We start from the raw sequence: 18802 nt of genomic DNA on the forward strand, positions 1-18802 counted from the left end.
GAAGATTGACCCGCTCCAACAATTTTTATGGCGACCCGAATGAGATTTTCTCTGAGGTCTGTGATGATAGTGGAAGGCTTGGGCCGACTCGATAGATCGGCCCATCTTTAAGGAGTATTTATATATTTTATTGTCTTGTTGTGTAAGAAAGTAAAACGGATGAGCTTTGAGGATTTTCGAGCTAGGGTTTTTGGGGAGTGGTTTTGCTGCAATTTTTGGTGTTCATAAGAGATCTCCATTGTACTTTTCTTCCATTACATTGTGAATCATCTTCAGCATCGACCGTGGACGTAGCACATTATATTAGTGTGTGAACCACGTTAAATCTCTGTCTTTTTTTGCTGTATTTTGTTTCTTCGTATTTTTTAATGTTTGCTCAAACAATGTCTTTTATCCAAGTCGTATTTGTATGTTTTCTCTTTAACTTGATTGCGATGGAAGTTATTAGCTAGTCAATTCTAAAAATGCATACATTCAACAAACCATTGAATTGCAGTTGGTGGAATCTGATGATTATTTCTCATAGTTTTCATGTCTAGGGAGCTGGAACTTTTAAATGGAGCCTTTTGTAATCTTTCTTGCTTTCCAATAGAGTAAAGAGTTATGCACGAGTGGTGTAGAAACATTATCTACCCATTTTCTTGGCGAATTTTGATTTTGACGTAGTTGGGCATTGTTCAAGGCCGGTTGATAAATGCCAAATTTAATGAAGAGTGCCAAATTTATAAGGAGTAAGGACAACCCTACAATTATAGTCATAAATTTCCATGGTTGTTTACAGTTTTCTTCAATTTTTATTTTCCCGCAAAAATTCATGAAAATATATATGAACCTTCAATGAAGAAGATACTTCTTCAATTATTTAATATTACTGATGCCTAAGATACTTCTTCGATTATTTAATATTACTGATGCAATTTTTTTTACATTTCCCTTTACTTCAGTCGTCCTTTTCTTTCCCTAAACCTGTTTTTCCGTAATAATTTCCCAGTATAGCTGCGTGAGTAAAGTTACGATTAATCGAATGGTAGACGGCAGAGACGTAGGGCAACTATATATAATAGTAATTCATAACCCCACAACAGATTGGATTAGTCAATCCCATAATTAATAGACCTAGTTCAATATTTACCCAATAAATCAATGCACATTAATCGAACCCAAAACCCAACATTCCGAAGTCATGTTTCGGTAGTTTATTTATAAATAAATAAAAAAAGTTGGAGGTATCCTGAAATTCTAGATGATTTAGATCTAAATCAAAATTTTTAAACTGTCAATCGGTGTCAATCGGTGTCAACCCGGTCCTGCTGGGTCCACTCCCAAAATCCCACAAGAAGGTAAGAATTCGTCGCTCCAAAATATATTCCGATCATGTCCGATTCAGATCCAGATCGTCGATTGAATCGGTTGATCCAAATCACAGGATTCGAATCGAAAGGAACCGTGATCCGTAAAGGCAATTCTACTCATGCGATTGCGATTCCGATTCCGATTCCTTAAAAAACGTCTGGTTCCCATGCATATTCCCAGCGATTTCCCGTTTACATTCTCCGACGACTTCTCTCGATGTTTTCCGGTGATTTTCACCCTTTTTCCAGATCTCTTTCTCCGTCTTAAGCAATTTCTCACCTTCATCTTATCCAACAATCTCTCCCCTCCATGTTCTTCGACAATGTTTGCGAGAGAGAGAAGAGAGTGAATGAGAGGGAGCAAGATAGACTAAGAGAGTGAACTAATTTCAGAAAAATCAGATGATCTTGGGATTTCGATTTTTAATTATCCGCCTTGCAAGGTTGGGGATGTAGTTCTAAAGGGTTTCAGATTTGATTTGCTTTAAGAAAGAGCAAAGAGAAATTTGGTGGAGCCCTTGTGTTTCATGAATAGAGAGAGACACTTTTCATGAACAAGCCCCTTCCATGAAAAATATTAAAAATGACCCCCCTAATTTGAATTTCTCTATTTTGTGGAGTAGGTTAGATTCAGTAAATAATTAGAAACTACACTACCAGAAGGTAAGGAACAGAGAGCAATGGCTCTGGTTCCGGTCCCATCTCCAACGATCGGAGCACCCTTCGCTGGCGATGTTGACATGGGCGTCGATTCTAATGCACCAATGGTTCGAGCCACCGTTGTTCAGGCAGGCCTCAACAATATTCTACGACACTCCCGCCACTTTAGGTACTAAAATTTTTTTTCCCCTAGAATTTTCGTTATGACGTTTTATAGGGTTTTGGAAGATCATGAACACTACTACGTTATGAAGAGATAAGTTTGGATCGATCCTGAATTACAGTGACATTTCGTTTTCATTTAACTTATGAGCAGATAAGGCAGAAAGATTGATTGCAGATGCTGCCTCATCTGGTTCGCAATTAATTGTGTTTCCTGAAGCGTTTATTGGTGGTTATCCGCGTGGATCCAACTTTGGTGTCACATTTGGTTATCGCACCGCCAAGGGCAAAGAGGATTTCCAGAAGTATCATGCTTCAGCCATTGATGTGCCTGGTGAAATCCTTTACTTCACCTCTCCCACAATACTACTCCCTTTTAATCTTGTAGACATTTTAAACTGGAAAGAAGACTTGGTTAAACTTTATACCTTCTTTACATGTTAGCCAAATGCTAACTCAAGCTCAGAATGCATATACTAAACACTAATCCACTAGAATACAGAAGAAATCCAGCATTGAATTATGAAGCCGATGAAGATGGCAACCAGTTTCTGCTAGTGTGTTGTTTCTGTGTCAAATTATCTTGTTCAAGGGGATTGATTGATCTGGTGAAGGTTAGTGAAGATTACATATGGGCAAATAAGGGATCTTAATTGGGTTGATGTTGGAGGTTTTAGACCTTAAAGTATTGTTGGAGAGTAGGGGGATGGTACTGTGTTTTAACCATTGTGAATCAAAATTGGAAGATGAAATAGAACACGCATCTAGATTTGTGAGAGGTAAATTAAGGTGATAAATGATGAATCCTCTACCCAATTGAAGGGTTGTTGTACTGATTAAGTCACTTTTCGCTTGATAAATCGGCTGACAAGTGTAGGTGCAGTTGACGGAGGGTCGCTGAGCATGCACCCAGGGGGAAAGAAAGAAAATGGGAAAATGGGAGTCGCCACCTAGATTTAGGGTCTAGGACCCATGAATGGTGCCCCTCCTTCGCAGAAGGGGCGCTAAAGTAACTCCAATGACTCAATGGATGGTCTGCCCCAAATCTCTGGGTAAGTGTCAAGTTACGGGCTGGGAAGGTGTTAGGCACCCAGCAACCGCTCGGCCGACGGCCGGTCTTCCTAGACCAAACTCTGTTGTGTACTGTTGTTTTATACATATTATGTACCTAATTAAACTATTTTTTTTTTAAAGATTTTTTATTATCTTAATTGAAATTTATGAACCTAGTTAGGCTAATTAAGATGAATGTTTTAATCCTGATTACTATCACTAGGCTAGATAGTTATGTACATTATGCATCCTAGTTAAGCTAATTAATGGATTTTACCTAAATTAGAAAGCCTAACTCCATGGTCTAAAACATGGTTGACTGTAAAAAAGAAAACCAAGTCTAATTATATCATGAAGAAGGACAATTATATTGATAAACAAAACAGCTTATAGGCCAAAATAGCCAAAATTACGAAAATGCCACTAGAGGGCCAAAATATGTACAAAGGCATGAAATCATATTTAAATGCTGTAACTAAGCAAAACATGATTAAATAACATTAACATCATGCATTTGGATCATCAAGAGCACATGAAATGGCAAGGAAATGTGGGGTGGTAAAAATTACCAAAATGCCCCTGTTATGGCAAACATGTAGAAAATGCATGATAATTCATGAAAATGCTGACTTATGCTTAAAACATGTTTATTAAATGTTAAAACATGCGGCAAAAGTAACAGGAGCCTTTCCGGGGTCCTAAGCAAGGTTTGGTCACAAAATGACCAAAATGCCCCTAAGGGAAAAATGGCAAAAGTGTCAAAAGACACTTAGAATCATTATAGGCATTGAAAGTGATGTTAAACATCCTAAGATGACTGAGCACACCAAATGATATTTCCAGAATGATAGCCTAGGCTCACGTTTGGTAAATTACCAAAATGCCCCTAGAGGGCGCAAATGACTTTGTATGCATATCTATCAAGCATGATGGTCACGTATGCATATGAAAACATCCTAAACCATTCTAAAACAGCATGTCATGCATAAAAACATTTTTTCCTATTTTTCCAGAATTTTTCATTATAATTAGAAAAATGACATTTATACCCCTAAATGAGGTGGGAAATGTATAAAAACTATCAAACATGCATGTCAGTGGATAATGATTCCATAAAATCAAGCATGATGAAATATGCATTCCATAATTTTTTTGTGAATTTTTATGCATTTATATTATTTTTAATATTTTCTGAAATGCTAAAAAAGAAGGGAAAACAAAGAAAAATACAAAATCCCCATCACAGATCCGAATTGGATCAAACCAGAGCCCATTCCCACTAATCAAAACATGATCTTTAACATGGTCATAACACTTTTGTCCAAATACCCACCCACATGTTCAGATTTTACATAATCCGAAAACCTTTATAGGGGCAAAAATGTCACAAAAAAATGATTTGGAGCTTGAGCAAATTAATGAATGTCAAACATAGTGACAGGCATCATCCCTGAAAATTTCATATTTTTATCACTCTTGAATTATTTTTAACATTTTTATAACTGAAAAACAACCTTTGTTGTAAAGAAAATCAAAACAAATACTTAGAAATAAGTAAAAAATATGGAAAAATACCCTTGAAGCGTGGAAGTGCCTGGGCTCAGTTGAGTAACCTTTTTTTGACCGTAAGTATCACCGGAAACCTCCAAAAGCCTCTACTTGCTCCGAATGGCAAGAGTGGTGAAGAAGGGGTATTTACGGAATTTTATATCAGTAATGGAGCATAACCTATGGATAAGAAAACCATGGATGGAAAGAGGGGATCAAGGACTACGTGAAGGTAATTTTTCACTAATTTTCCTCCGTCCCTAATCTATCTAAAACACCTCCTATTTATAGGAAAAAAGTGTTCGAGGAAAGGTCTCAAAGACCCCTGGTGCATTAATGGCTAGGATAAGGAGTGATGGGCTGGCTTGCGTGTGGCTAGGCTTGCTGTGCCTAGGCTTGCTGTGCAGCCTGGGCATGGGTGATGGGCCTTGTGTGGCTCAGCCTAAATGGTGGGGGTTTGTCCCCTACCGATAGTCCAGCTGGGCCGGGTCAGACTGGGTTGACTCGGTTCGGGTCAACTCAGTTTGCCCCACCTTTTTTTTTTTTTTTTTTTTTAATAAACCATTTAAAGATTCCATTTTAAAGGCCCAAGTTCAAATGCTAATATCTTTAAAACCGAATGGCTGATTTTGATGCACCACATATCGCCGCGAAGGTCTCAACATGTACTTTCCATCCGTGTGGCAGATATGGCCTGATTTTTCCTAAAAATGGCACGGATATCGAGAAAAACACATAAGTGGTGTTTCACGCCGATCAAGGTCCAAATGATACCAGAATTACATGAAATTTTACGTGTAAGCACAATATGACCAAATAAAGTTATCCAAATGGTTTCAGGTCACATCGGGTGGCTCGGGTACCAAGAACCATGTCAGGGGTAAAGCGGTCATTTTCCACAAAAATTACCCGATTTGGCCGAAACTTTACGTGAAAGCTTAATATGACCAAATGAGGTCATCCAAAGTGTTTCAGACTAAATCGGGTGGTATAGATACCGAGAATCGTGCCAGGGGCAAAACGATCATTTTCACAAAGGTGTTGGATTTGGGTGAAACTTCAAATGTGGACTTAAAATGGTTAAATACGGCTATGTTAGGGGTTTAAGCTCTATTTGGGACAGTTGGTTACAAAAGGTGGGGTAGGGGTAATTTGGTAATTCTTGCCATTCAGTCACCACACGAGTTACGAACTTTACCATCATTGCCAGGACGCACTTCCAAGGTGTCAAAATGTGGTGTCTACAACAAGTCAAACTCAGAATGACTTGTTACCACTTCTCGAGAAGGTTAAGATTTCAGTTACTGTATAAATTGAAATTTTCATGAAAAGTGATGTAGATGGGGTTAAAAGAACCAAATATAAGAGAAAGGGAATCTTAATCCTTGATATGAAGTTACATGACCTGCTTCATGGTGTATGTTGTCAACATCTCACCATGTGGTGTTGGACAAGTGTGTGTCCATCAAACCCGATTCGGTCCGGTTCAACCCGGTTCACCTTTGTATTGAACATTTATACATTTTAGTTTAATATTGTCACATGCGATATAAACTTTTTAAGCATTATGTGTCCGTAAGTTATACTTAAAATGGTAGTCACGACTAGGGTTTGGGTGGCACCTTATCATATGGTCGTCAGATTGGGTATGCCTAGACATGTGATGTCGTGACGAATGCGAGTGCTCACATGTTTGATGTGTGCATTGGCGAAGAATCTACTTTGTCGATTCCTCATGTATTCGCCGGATGTAGGAAGGGATAGACATGTGTCACCGACACCGCACTGAGGGAACCTCCCACCGCAGTGTGATCGCATTCTTTGGTTCATCAATGACCGAGACTCAAGCGAGTCAAAGTCGGTGTTCGGGAATGCGTGAACACTTTGTGAGTGAAGGAGTTATCCAACACGGTCACCACGCCCGATTGGGGAACACCAAGATAGAGACTGCTCGTGCATGGTCGGATCGTAACTGGATCGAGCCGTTTTGGAAATGGTTTTGCAAATTTTATTTTACATAAAATGATACATTATTTATAGTTATTTCAAATAAAGTGTTTTATCGAGTTTTGCGGGACCCGATCGGATGCACATACGCTCTTATATGGACATGTACTATGGATTGGGGTTTGGCAAGACATGTGTACATGCCCTAGATTCCATAATGATGGTGTTGAGTAGTGGGGGTTGTATATGATAAATTGTTATCATATAGGGAGTTATTTGGAATTTGCTAATTTAATTGGCTCTTTATTTAATTAATGGATTTGGTGCTAATTGTAATTATCCATTAATAATTAAATAAAGAATCTAATTAATACTTTCCCTATTAGATTCTCGCTTCTTCACCTATGTAGCACTTTGAGTTTAAACAGAACGCGATCGAGAGAGAGAGAGAGTCGACTCTCACTAGGGCTCTATTAAATCTATCTAGGATTTAATTAAACCCTATTATTATAAATAGGGGACCATAAAAAGCGTAAGGAGAAGCTCTCCACGTTTTTGGAGCAGATACACTCTCTCTCCTACGTTTTTGGTTTCTCTCTCTCCCTCTTGTGATCTCTCTTCTTCTTCTTGCTTTTCTCACTGTGTTTGAGAGTTAGGGTTTGTGAAACCCTAGATCTGTGGCGAGGAGTTTGAGGGCATCCGGGATTGGCGTGTAGAACCTTGGTAGCACCATTGGAGGTTGGACTGTTTGCTTGGAGCGCTTATGGAGGAAGAACCACTGTCTATTGGAGGAGCAATGCTTGAGGCTCACCAGGTTAGCAGTTCTTTATTAATTCCTTCTCGCTCATTGATTATTAATATTTATGGGATGCGAAAGAAACTCGAATCGATTAATTTCGCTGCGCATTCGAGTATGGGATGGATCCCTCTTGCCATGTGATGGACTAGAGACAAATTTCTCCGTCCCTATTGTGATAATTAATTTTATGGAATGCAATAGGGAAGGAGAAACCCTAATAGGGATGCACTGGGGTTCCCATGGGCGACCATGGGAAACCCTAAAATTAAAATGGGGCACCCATGGGACACCATGGGCTAACCCAGCGTGCAAAACCCTAAAGATAAATATCTTGGTCTCCCTAGGGAACCATGGTTTGATCCCTGGACCGTTGTTTGGCCAACATGTGGCTCATTTGTTTAGAGGATCAAGACCCATATCTAATGGGTTCACCAAAGATATTGGTGATTCCATTCAGCATTATCAAATGATAACAATTACGTTCTTAATGGATTCATTTATATGGTTAAGGATTTAAAGTTTAACTCTGTAGGCAATTCTAGGATATTTATCTGCATAAGTGTATAGAAATATATTTTCTGCTGTGTTTCGGCACAGGTGATATTTTGGCAGGAACCATGAAATGGTGGTTTCTGACCTTTTTGCATGAGAATGTGTTGCTGGATTTAGTGAATCCAAAGCTCCCCTGTTACCCCCCCCCCCCCTTTTAGAAATGCTGTTATGAGTTATTGTTGAAAATGGGATGTCTTAGTGTTTTTTTATAGAAGATATAGAATCTGATAATGAGTGGGCGAGCCTTGGTGCAACGGTTTAGTTGCACTATTACAAACATCAGGTGGCGGGTTCAAAACATTGAAACAGCCTCTCTGCGGAGCGAGGTTAAGGATGTGTACATTTGCCCCCAGATCCTGCAGTAGCAGGAGTCTCGTGCACTGAGATACTTTTTTTTTCTCTAAATTTTTTAATCCTATTATGGTTACATTGTTATACTCTACAGGAGTTGAAGGTCCGTGCCCTGGGCTCTGTAAGAAGGCTGCCTTTGTAATAAACAACATGTCTATGGATGGCTGTGCTAGTGTCAATGAAGTTGAAGTGCCTACCTTTTCTGGTCTTTATCTCCCATTCTTTCTTTTTTGTGAATGAAGTTTTTCCAATGAGTGCAAAGAAAGAAAAAAAAAAGTGTAGAATCCCCTCTTCATGGGCTTCATGCTTATCTCTATACCATTGGGGGCTAGGAAAAGACTCCCAAGCCTCAATCATACACAACATTGTGAAGAAGCAGCCTAGAGGAAAAGTAGACATAATGATGAAGATCAAGAAGTGAATCTACTTTTGAAAGTTCATCAAATCTACTTCCATAATTTCCAACATACAGAAAAAGGTCATCCTTCGGATTATTTTCCTTTTTGGCCGTCCACCCAAATTTTGGTAGTATATCTGTTGAAATGCCAAAGATATTCTAAGAGTCACGGCCAAGAAAGGTTAAATATTCCTCAGTAGATAGATTGCATCATACTGAAATGAATTGATATAAATTCTCTATTTTGGTGAAAAGGCATCACATGTTACCTGAAAACATATTCACTAAATCTGTAGGATGTACAATGAACTACAAGAATGTCCGGAGAAGTCACCAAATGGATCTGGATGATTAAAATGTTTCCCTCTCTTTATTTTTTATGTAATGCATGTATACATTTTTCTATAGATGCTACTCTTTCTTTTAGTAACTCATCAATGCCAGGCCACTTTTAAGCAGTAGGTTACTAGGTTCCTTAACAAGTTTTATTTGGGAGGATTTGGAGGGTCTGATGACCTAACTGAGAAATAAGTAGTTCTGAAGCTACTAGAGCAGCAGGAGGCGAATCTGATAGAAAAGATTTCTCTGAAGTTGCATGTCCAAACCTTTTTGTGTCTAGTTGCTCTGAAGCAAAGCATATCCATCCGATCTTGTTGAAGAACATATCAACAGTTGCAGCTCACAGTCATTTAAGTTCCTTAAGAAAGTTGGAAGCCAAAAATTTTGACGCTTTTAACTTCAGGAAATGAATAAAATACTTTCCATCTGGTATTGATGAAAGCATGTAGACACTTGTGGACATACTGTTTTCATGAACTCTACTAATATTTTAAGGTTACTTCTCCATATACTAATCATGTGAGCACTGGGGATATCATCGTCGGCATACTCCATATTCGTACACCCATTTTTACCTGACATTGCCCTTCTTCGTGTATCACCATTATTGTAGTATATCTCAATGGCCATTTACCTGGAAGCACCTTATTTATACTTCATGAAGCAAAACCATGCTCTACTCCCTCCCCCAATTCATTAATGTGAACATATCCTCTTCCATGCTATCAGGTGATATTTTTCTCCTCTTAATCCTTTCCTTATACTGGAAAAAAGAATAGCAAGATGGGTATGTCAGCTCTATGGTATGAGATATATTATCTTCTTAAAATGACATCATTACTAATGGTTATAAATATTACAGGATGTAAATAAGGATTTATATATGATAATCTCTATAGAGCCCTAGGATTCCCTGCTTATCCCCCCAGAAGAAAGAAGAAAATGAAAAGAGCAGTTCTACTTATTGAAAATAAAAATAAAAAAAAGAATACAAAAGTTACAGTTTAGCTGTTGCAAATCTTTCCATGTTTATCTTGCACCATAACTTTGTAAAGTCCTTGATGATTTGTGAATATAAACAATCACTTGCAATCATGGAACTAAATCTCCATTGAAACTGACCAAAATCTTCGAGTTGTCTTGGTTTCAGGCGTTGGCTGAAATGAAACCCAAGGTCGAAACTTCTGGTTGAAACCCAAGGTTCGACCCAGGGAGGTCCATGGACGAAACCCAGCGTCGAAACCTTGAAATGAGATCCAGCACGTCAAGCCTGAAACCAGGTCCAAAACCGAGATCTCGATCCTTGCTTGCAATAAGTATGCTATCAAATATCTGCAGTGACTCCCATTCTCATTGGAATTGGTGCAATAGATATGGCTTTCAGTTCTCTTTGTATTGAGGAACTTTCATGGAAACTGATGAACCCCGCATCAAATTATATGTTGTGATTCCCTACTTGGTGAATCCATTTGGTCTACCTCTCCCAAAGCCTCACAAACTTATATTTTAATGCTAGCATCCTTTCTAAACTGTTGCATTGATCTAATGAAAGATGGTGAAAGTGTAACTCATTGAGCCTAGGTGGGTAGCATCAGGCTGGTACTTGAGTATAGATTATATTGTCATTCATATACAGTTTTGGTGATGAATTTGTATATTCAGGTCCTGAAGTTGAGAGATTAGCATCCATTTCTGGAAAGTATAAAGTTTAAATAGTAATGGGTGTGATAGAGAGAGATGGATACACACTCTGTTGCACGGTTCTCTTTCTGGATTCCCTTGGGAATTACCTTGGAAAACACCGTAAACTTGTGCCAACAGGATTGGAACGTGTAATATGGGGGCCTGGAGATGGATCAACTCTTCCTGTGTATCAGACTCCTATTGGAAAGATAGGTGCCGCCATTTGCTGGGAAAATAGAATGCCTCTACTAAGAACAGCAATGTATGCTAAAGGTAAAACATTCTGGCATTAGAATTTTACATTTTGTGCTATTGTATCTTTCCTTTCCAAGCAAATTTGTTTCTGAAGATGTACTTTTTCTGATTTTTTTTAAAAAAAAATTCTTTTTTCACCTGTTTGGTAGATGCAATTGTGTTTTTTGATACTTTCCATGTTGTTGAGTAGGATTAAACTTATCTCTGTTTGTAGATTAATATTCTTTGTTGAGAACATCCTCTGCATTTGAACACACATGGTGCACATGCATAGTGGTTGAGAACAACCACTTGGCAGTTCTGATTTGGAGGATCTAGTGGTCTATAATTTGACCCATATAACTCTTGTGTAAGATCCAACCCAAATGGTACTGCTTGTGGTGTGAAATCATTGCAATAATGGGGATATGCCAAACAGTCCAAACAGAATGGGTTGTATTAGATACTTGTCCGACCAATTCAACTTTTGGCCATTGTGACACAGAAATTTGATAGGTCTTTTGCACATATTTATTGCACTGCTGGGTTGGGGCAGCGGTGAGACACGTGGATGCCTTCTTTTTAATGCTCTTCTTGTATGAAAGTTGTTTGCATTTAAAGCCCAGTAACACTAGTAAATGTCAAGTCAAAGATGTTCACTTTAGGATACAGAGTTTTGGATTTCCATGTTTTTCTGACCTTGATGAATCATTCTCATGCATTTTAAAGCAATTTTGCTTTTCTACTAGTTGGAACAACAACTATTTTTTAATTTTTTTGGAGTTTGTTGCTATTTAAAAAATAAAGAAAAAATCTTGAAGCCCTTTCTTATTCACTAATCTCACAAGATCCATATTTCTTTAGGTGTTGAAATCTATTGCGCACCTAATGCTGAAGCGAGAGATGTATGGCAAGCATCCATGACACACATCGCTCTTGAGGGTAGATGCTTTGTTCTCGCTGCAAACCAGTTCTGCCAAAGGAAGGACTACCCCACCTCCACCTGATTATGTATTTGTGAATAGAGATGAAGAACTCTCACTAAATTCTGTTGTATGTGCTGGGGGAAGTGTCATTATTTCACCATCAGGTGCAGTTTTGGCAGGACCAAATTATGAAGGGGAGGCCCTCATCTCAGCTGATCTAGGTACAGTCACTTTCCTCCTGCCTTCAATCAAGACAAATGACTTACAATTCTATATATATATATAGGGACCATCTAAATGACACCTCTATAGGTGTATTTAGAACTTGACACCTCTTTTGATTGCCCCTTGTCTTATTCCCAAATGTTTTTTAAGTTAGGGGTTAAAAAAGGTTCTCAAAAATAATTTGAAGTAACCTATCATGATGTCATGTCAAAGTATGTGCTTACTAGTAGTAAGGTAGGATGCTTAAGCCACCTGTGAAATGGATAAGCATTTCATTGAATGGATCCAGAGCATACATTAGAATCCACTTATTATTACTACTTTAGCACTACATTATCTATGGGAGTATGATCCTCCAGTGACTTAATGGACTAAAACAAGTAATAAATGTGAACCTAAAGGGTGAAAAACCAACCTTGTTTATTTCTGTGTTGGTACCTCAAATTCAATGTAATCCAACCCTGACCACAAGCATTGGTCATTTGGAGAAGAACGCTGTAGAAAACTCTTAAGAGTTGAACGGAAAGGAAGCGAGTGTTAAAAAAATTAAAATAGGATGGGCTTTAACTATTACAGCCCCTCTCTTGGATGCTTTGCTTATGTATGAAGTGTTATTCTTATGTATCGTAACTCAATGATATCATCAGTACTGATGCTTTTGACACTCCGCCAGTTTTTTTACGAAATTTTTATTATCCTATCACTGTCAATGTCAAATTAACTGGCTGGAAAAACTGATACATATTGGACTGTAACCTAGCATAGGATACTAATGCATACTTTTAAGGTTTTAACTTTAAAGTATCAGTGTGGATAAAAGTATCATAAGTCAGTTTCAAGAACCATGTCTTGGATACATGTGGATGTACTGGAAATGTCAGAGATTATTGCAACGGGAAATGTATTCGAATCTTATGATTTTGTCAATACATGTTAAATTAACATATTAGATTAGTAATAAGATACTGATGGAAGTTATACTCAAGCAACTGTAGAATTCACTCCCAGCCAAGGTGTTATCTTAAGCAAATACAGGCCCTCATTGATTGCAAGTACTTCAGCATAGGCCTGTCTTAAACTACACAAGTAAGGTGGGATCAACAAAACCATCAATTATCTCCCCCTCCCCCTACCCCAAAATAAATATTGAAGGGGAAAAAGGGGAGAGATGAAGTATACTTAGACTTTGTGGGAAGACTTCACTTTTCAATAGATACCTCGACTCCTCGAGGTGAATTTAATGCAAGTCACTGCACCCCAATGAAGGGAAAAAGAAAAGAAGAAATCAATTTAATTGGTACTTAAACCTCTTAAATGTGAATTTATCAAATTTTATTTGTTTAGGGTAGTTACTTATCAGATTGTAACAAAAGGATGCATGTGAATACTTTAGACCTTGGGGTGTGTACTATACTACTATAGAACACCAGCCTCTGGCTGATCCCTTTCAAAGTTTCTCCTACGCTGAAGGCTTATACACTGAATGATCTTAACCTCCAGTGATTTACGGTACATCACTGGATCGAGTTCCCAAGAAAAACTTCTTTGGATAAGGTGCTTAGGATAATCTGATCAAGATGATTTGCTTTAATGATGTCCCTTTAGAGACCCTGTAAATTATGCATCTTGGCTGGTTTTCCCTTGGCAAGCATGTTGTAAGAACCTAACCAATGCAAAATCCCTAGGACTGATCAAAACATGAAGTTAGGTCCTTAACCTCTTGGGGTTTTAACAGTCCACATGCTCTAGTGCTGACGTTCATATCACTCATTCTTGCCTTTTGTTTAAATAGATCCCTTCTGGATTTCCGTCTTATGTCTGCTCTCACTTAATCCAGATTACCCTCTCAATTTCCAGCTGTGACTGTGAACTCATGACTCTCTGTGCCTCTGAACCCAAATAAATATTAGGAACCTAGCAATATACCAAAAGCCCTAGGACTGCTGGCAATGTTTCAGATTAGGCCCTTAACAACTTGGTTCACAACAAATTGTTGGGGTTGGTGGACCATCTTAAACCCTACCAGTATCAAGATTTTGTTTTTGGGGGGGTTGGGTTGTTGATGTGAAGAACCTTCATGTTGTTTTCTTTTTTCAATTGTTGTGATCAATGAAGGTCTCATATTTTGGTTCAAATGATATGCAGATCTTGGAGAAATAGTACGGGCAAAGTTTGATTTTGATGTGGTCGGGCACTATGCAAGGCCTGATGTACTAAGCTTGACTGTGAGGGACCATCCAACTAAGTCAGTTTTCTTCACCTCAGCAGAAGAAATGGAAAGCTCCCAGAAATCTTTGTAACTTCATTGTACTGTATAGGCTATTGGGCACATCATTTCTATCACTAACATAGAGAACCTAGTACTGTGGTCATGGCCCCCCATGCTGTTGAATCTGGAAGATTCCTCTTTTATTCCAGGCTGGACGATCGATACTAAAAAAACCTTTTCTCAGTTCTATACCAACTTATTGGATGTCAAGTTTCATTATGCCCCCAAGATTATGTTTGAAGCTTGACTCTAATCTCTGCTAAAATATGGAGAGGGGAAGATGATAATAAGAGGAAATGGTTTTATTGGGTGGATGGTTTTATGCAAACCAAAATCATTGGGTGGCCTAGGCTTTAGACGGTTATCTATTCATAACTTTGTGCTAATTCTTAAATTGGCGTGGCGAATCCTTACCCAACCAGATCTTTTGTGGGTTAAGGTATTGAGAAGGAAATATTTCCCTAATAAGGGACTTGTTTCATAATCTTTCTAGTGAAACGTGGTTCTGCTGGTTGGAGTAGTATTGTAAAAGTTGTACCCTTGCTAAGACATGATTTGTAGAAGATTGGGTAATGGTCATCTCATTGATATTTGGAAGGATCCGTGGATACCCTTTCTTCCTAATTTTAGTATACCTGATTCTCTAATATTGTGAATGATAACAGTAGCAGGAAAGTCTGGAATTTTATTTGGAACCTCAAGATCCAACCTAAATTTGTTTTGTTTTGATGAAAATTTCTTGTCAATGCTATAACTACAAAAGATAAGTTACTATGTTTCCTAAATGTAGATCCATACTCTTGTTTCTTTAAGAATGCAGTAAAACAGGGTGCCATTTATCTCTCATATAATTTTACAAAAAGAATATTTGCTGCGGGGCCACTAAATTTTAGGATTGAGGCCTTTTCTGCTCTGTCGATTTATGATTTGGTTGCTTCCTTTATATCTGATCCCTCCATCCTAAAGAAGGACAAACAAACTCTTATTTCAGTGATGGCTATATCCTTCTACTTCATTTGGATTTGCAGGAATGATGTTCTACTCCAGAATACTAAACCCAATCCTCATCTAAAGCTATTGCCTACAACGATTGATCATTCTGAGTATCCTGTGATTGGTCCTTTTTCATGATACTATTATGTCCCTAGAGGATTACTAGGGATTATCACTTGTGATGGTAGTTATGAGCAATGTTCGCAAACTGTAGGCTAGGCATCAATCCTTTTGTGTCTGTCCCACTTTGTTACTGCTTCAATGGACCATGGTCTTTTAGGAACGTCACAAGAACCAGACATATGGGGAATGCTACAAGGGTTGCAGAGAGCAAAGGAGCAGGGCTGGGCATCTGGACAGATTGCAAAAAGTAGTTGAGTGGCTCACGCAAGGTACTCAAGAAGGTTGGTTGGCCATAGGAAGTGTCTAATATTTTGGTAGATGTTACTATGTTGATGAAATCCTTTGATCATATTAATGCTCAAAGGAAGAGAATGGATGTTATTTCCATTGCCCATAAGTTGGCTTCTAAGGGTAGAATTGAGAAAATGGGACTAAACAATATCAGACAATGAATTTAGGACCAAGTTTTCCTTGAGCCACAGAGAATCCATTCACCGTGGGACTTCAAATGCGCCGTGTGATGGTATTCTTGGGAACATACTAAAACCCTGTAAGAGTTTGTGAACCCTAGGATGGTGTGGTGAGCCTTCATCGCATAGTGAAGGAAAACTTTCTCCACGTATTTAACTCTCTTAGTTTTTATTTTTAAAGACGAAGGGCCAAAGCGCGAGTTATGCACATATACAATCATACACAAAAACCAGACCCATATTATAATGAGGGAAAAGATACTCATAACCAAAGATGAAGGGTACACTTCAGAATTTTGTTCCCGTCCTGTTCTCTGCTCGATATAGTGATCCAGTTCCTCTCATAGGGAGGTGGAAATGACGTTTTAACCTCCCTCGGGCAGTGTATTCGGATAGGGGGTTAGATCGTCATTTCCTGTCGCCCCCTATGAGAGGAACTGGACCACTGTACCAGACAAGGAACATGAGACGATAATGATCCTACTCTTCACCCTCTCTCTATCTTCTCCATACATGAAATGGGCTGTCTACCCCTATGTATGAAATCATTTCATGGCTCCTCATTGGTGAGCTCTTTATGTCGCTTGCTCAGAGAACTCTCTCCCTCGTAATTATTTCAAAGTTTTGGTTGAAATTTCAAGTACTCAAATATTTCTATGTCTGGATCAACTCCTAGTGCGTGGAGAGTAGCAACTCTTCACGTATGGTTACATGACAACACATGTCTTTTTTAAATTTTGAGTGACACCATGGATGGGCATTTATGGAAGCAGAAAGACATGTATCCTCACAAGATTTTTTGTTTTTGTTTTTTCGGGTCCTATCCTATCTATCTGCCCATTGGGACTTTAGCTATCAACTACAAGAGAATCCACCACTACCGGGGAGGAGAGAGAGGGGCCATTTTTGCCCAACCATGGAACGGGAAGAAAGTCAATCCCTTATTCTTTTTCAAAGTTTAGTTGAGATTTTGCCAAATCTTAAAGCCATTGGTTTGGTGTGAGGTATGTATTGCCAACCTAGCCTAGGCTTGCACTAAGGATTTTTAACTCTGAATCAAGGGTCAAATTGGTCCCTACGGATAATCTTAACGGAATCAGTCCCAAAAACTCTAAATCAGCCGTTCTAGAACAATCGATTAATCAGGATCGAACATGATTGATTATGATTTAAATCGACCAATTCAACAAATCTGATTCCGATTTTTGAAATCATGATTTTGCCACACACCCGGCCCGGCCCCGGCCCAACCGGACGAGTTGCACCACTAACAAGAAGGTTTGTTGGTGTACCAATGGAACCTGAAAGACCTGAAAGGAATATACTACACCGACATACTTCGGCTAATCAGTCAAAGCCAAGCCTCAGAGAAATGGAAAGGTATCCATGAACGGCTCAAATTGATTAATCGACGGACTAAAGCTATCAGATTCATGAGATGGCCCACGTATTGAGCGGTTTAGATTAATCCATAAAGCTACACCATCATGTTCTGTTGTTTCGGTGTATTAAACCGAATGAAGATGACAATGCGTCAACGCATAAGAGCCGCACCCTTCCATGGTAAGGCAGATGTAAATGACTCGACCTTCTTCCCCTGATTCTATCCTGCGAGCAGGACGATCCGTTAATACGTTCTGTTCTTGACGTGGGAGCTCTAGCATTTCTCAATTCCCCATGTCTGTTTAGGGCAAAATCGGCGATCTGAGATTTGGTTATTCGTTTAAACCATTCACAAAATAGGTATGGAGGAGAGATTTTCAATTGAATTCTGTTAAAGCTGATATCTTGTTTGATCTATCTAGTTTTCGGAATTAGGGTTTACTCTATGATTCACTGGTTATAAAAAAAATTTGCAGTTCCTTCAAACCGATTAGGGTTTCAGAAAGGTTTTTTAAGGGCTGAAATTCTATTCCTTTGTTATTGATTACATGTTTTGCTCGCTCCTTCCTCTAATTTGATATGGGATTGATTTAGAGTTCTTGGTGGTGGTCGGCTGGCGTTGCCTGCAGGCTTGTGGGTTCTCTTGGGTTTTGTTTCCGTCAGTTTTACTCTCCTCCTTAAAGAAAATTGGCGAAGCTTCATTGATTTTAGGCTTTTGTTTAACCTCCCTTTGGCATAATGAAATTTCGATACCTCGGAGGATGATAGGATCAAATCATAAAATCGAGTTTGTGCTAGAACAGTTTGGAGGGTTTTCCCTTCTCTCTGTTCTTAGCCCCTAGAAGCCAAGCAGCCTTTTGTTACGAGAGCAGGTGTTAAGCCATGTCATTGTTTTATTGTACCCATTTTCTTCAGGAAAAAAAAAAGTCCATACCATGTTCCTTTGTATCAAATTACGATTCATTGCGGTTCTTTTTTATTTAATCACCTTCATAGTTCAAGAAAATCAATCAGAATACTTTGATTTGTGGTTATTATTTGTTTTTCTTTTGGTGTGCTGCTTTTGGATCTATTGGAGTTTTGGAAACAATTTGAAATTTAATAAACCATGCACAGTTTTTATATGTGCTTTGTGCTTTATGTTTGGTCGTTGACAATTTGTAGTCTATCCAATGTAGAAATATCGAGTTCCTTACTTCTACATTACAATTCATTAATTGTACTCTGGCTGATTCCTGCGTCTTTTGGCATAGAATCATTCCCCCTTTCGGTTGGTTGTATTAGAAAATTTCTGACCCTTGGAGTGGGTCCTATTTGCCTTTGGGTTCTTTTGCAT

General features: G+C 38.6%; 1 pseudogene; it reads left to right on the forward strand.

The window, feature by feature from the left end:
- Nucleotides 1-1976: 1976 nt before the first annotated feature.
- LOC122642542 lies at nucleotides 1977-14658 on the forward strand (annotated as a pseudogene).
- Nucleotides 14659-18802: the final 4144 nt, after the last annotated feature.

Source organism: Telopea speciosissima, chromosome 10 (genome assembly GCF_018873765.1).
Source record: "Telopea speciosissima isolate NSW1024214 ecotype Mountain lineage chromosome 10, Tspe_v1, whole genome shotgun sequence".
NCBI lineage: Eukaryota > Viridiplantae > Streptophyta > Magnoliopsida > Proteales > Proteaceae > Telopea > Telopea speciosissima.